Source organism: Macrobrachium nipponense, chromosome 16 (genome assembly GCF_015104395.2).
Source record: "Macrobrachium nipponense isolate FS-2020 chromosome 16, ASM1510439v2, whole genome shotgun sequence".
In the NCBI taxonomy this organism is placed as follows: domain Eukaryota; kingdom Metazoa; phylum Arthropoda; class Malacostraca; order Decapoda; family Palaemonidae; genus Macrobrachium; species Macrobrachium nipponense.
The window spans coordinates 50112084-50114583 of NC_087209.1; the positions used below are offsets into that span (position 1 = coordinate 50112084).

At 37.9% G+C, this 2500-nt stretch overlaps 1 protein-coding gene across 1 annotated transcript in view; it reads left to right on the forward strand.

The window, feature by feature from the left end:
• Positions 1-2500, forward strand: part of LOC135195684 (uncharacterized) — a 62752-nt gene that overhangs the window by 54528 nt on the left and 5724 nt on the right. The gene's annotated exons all lie outside the window — the stretch shown is intronic.

A 2500-nucleotide genomic window follows, 5' to 3' on the forward strand; every position in this document is an offset into this window, starting at 1 on the left:
AGGTATATTCTTATGAAGGTCAGTTAAAGCATTTAGTAACACTCCTTTTAAACATATCTCTTCACGGCTGTAGTTTTTGTCAGATATGAATTTATCAAAAGCCACTATGAAGTCTAGGTTGTTTTTTGCGGTCTGGCATTAGGGCAAAGGATAAGCCTAAATTTAAAAAATTAAAATAAATGTTGATTTACAGTAAGGGGGTTGGATTAAGTTTAAACTTTGCTTGTTGTTCAAGATTATTCCATGCGCTATTATCTTATTAGGTTATTTAACTTGCGTAAAAGTCTGTTGGAATGAGTCACGCTATTATAGGCAGCAATGTGGAACAGAATGAAATCAGATACTGATACGTGGTCCGTAGTGAGGAGGCGAAGATTAGATTGAGTTCCATATATCACTCTGCGTAGCACGAAGATGTCGTTTCTCGTATTGGTGATTCTTTCTTCCAGGAAAATCTTGTGTGATAGAGGAAGGGGTTTGATTGCAGAGTCCATCTCCCGAATCCGTACATTTTTGGAAGTACTTGTTCTTTGAGGCATTCTTCCAAAAAGTGTTTTTTGGTTTTTCAGCCGGTGTAGTCTGTTCAGTTCTTTTTTCAAACTTGCGGAAAACTGGCTTGACTTCTGGAAGTGAGTGAAGAATCGTGGAAAGGCGGTTGAATTCCATAATGGGCTGACAATGACTGGTAAAAGTGTTCTGTAACAACAGAATTCCATCTAATAAAAGGAGCCCATAAAAACACCAAAATGTAGAGAGAAAAGTACTATATTTCAGAGACTGCTGTCTCTCTCTTCAGGTATATGAATGAGAAAAGTTTACAGAAAAGGTGGTATTTATACCAAGAATTCGTCCACAAGTAAAGCCAATTTAGGTCACCCCCCCGCTGATAATCTTCCTTTAATCTTCTTAAGCGTTGGTTGAATGAACACTGCGTCGACGATGTCTGATGTCCAATTCCCTTTTGAGATGTTCATTACCTGCTTCTCTTTTATTAAGGCCGATTCCATCATTTGACTCTTGTACCGGCAGTTGCTGCTATAAATTACACGTAATGAACATCTCAAAAGGGAATTGGACATCAGACATCTTCGACGCAGTGTTCATTCAACCAACGCTTAAGAAGATTAAAGGAAGATTATCAGCGGGGGTGACCTAAATTGGCTTACTTGTGGACGAATTCTTGGTATAAATACCACCTTTTCTGTAAACTTTTCTCATTCATATACCTGAAGAGAGAGACAGCAGCTCTGAAATATAGTACTTTTCTCTCTACATTTTTGGTGTTTTTATGGGCTCCTTTTATTAGATGGAATTCTGTTGTTACAGAACACTTTTACCAGTCATTGTCAGCCCATTATGGAATTCAACCGCCTTTCCACGATTCTTCACTCACTTCCAGAAGTTCAAGCCAGTTTTCGCGCAAGTTTGAAAAAGAAACTGAACAGACTACACCTGTAAAACCAAAAACACACTTTTTGGAAGAATGCCTCAAAGAACAAGTAACTTGCCATCATGATACGGATTCGGGATATGGACTCTGCAATCAAACCCCTTCCCTCTATCACACAAGATTTTCCTGGAAGAAAGAATCACCAATACGAGAAACGACATCTTCGTGCTACGCAGAGTGATTATAGGAACTCAATCTAATCTTCGCCTCCTCACTACGGACCACGTATACAGGTATCTGATTTCATTCTGTTCCGACATTGCTGCCTATAATAGCGTGACTCATTCCAACAGACTTTTACGCAAGTTAAATAACCTAATAGCTAATAGCGCATGGAATAATCTTGAACAACAAGACAAAGTTTTGTTTTTAAACTTATCCAACACCCCCTTAGTTACTGTAATCACATTTAGTTTTAAATTTAGGCTTATCCTTTGCCCTAATGCCAGACCGCAAAAACAAACCTAGACTTCATAGTGGCTTTTGATAAATTCATATCTGACAAAAACTACAGCCGTGAAGAGATATGTTTAAAAGGAGTGTTACTAAATGCTTTAACTGACCTTCATAAAGAAATATCCTGTTCCCCGCAGATTCATGATAGCCATCCACTCGCTAAAAAAGTTAGATGTTATAATAAGTTAGATCCGACAAAGACGGCAAAAATTGTAATAATGGACAAAAAGACTTCTACCTCTGACAAAATCAACCAGCTCCTTAGCGACACAAATACTTACGAAAAACTGACGAAAAAATCCCCTCCAGAACGTTCCCACAGAATTTTTTCGGAAAGTAAGATTAATTGGCCAAGACAAAAAGAGTATTGAAACTATTAGAGAAATTTAAAGTATTAATCCTAAATTACCCTACTTTTTATGGTCTTCCCAAAACTCACAAGACAATCTTCCATTCAGACCCATCGTTTCATGCGCCGGAGCTTTCATTACAAAATTTCTAAATGGTTAGCTGGCCTCCTTTCTCCTTTTTTTAGGCACTTTTTCTCCCAGTCACATCAAAACATTCGGAAGACTTTTGTCACAAATTCAGAGA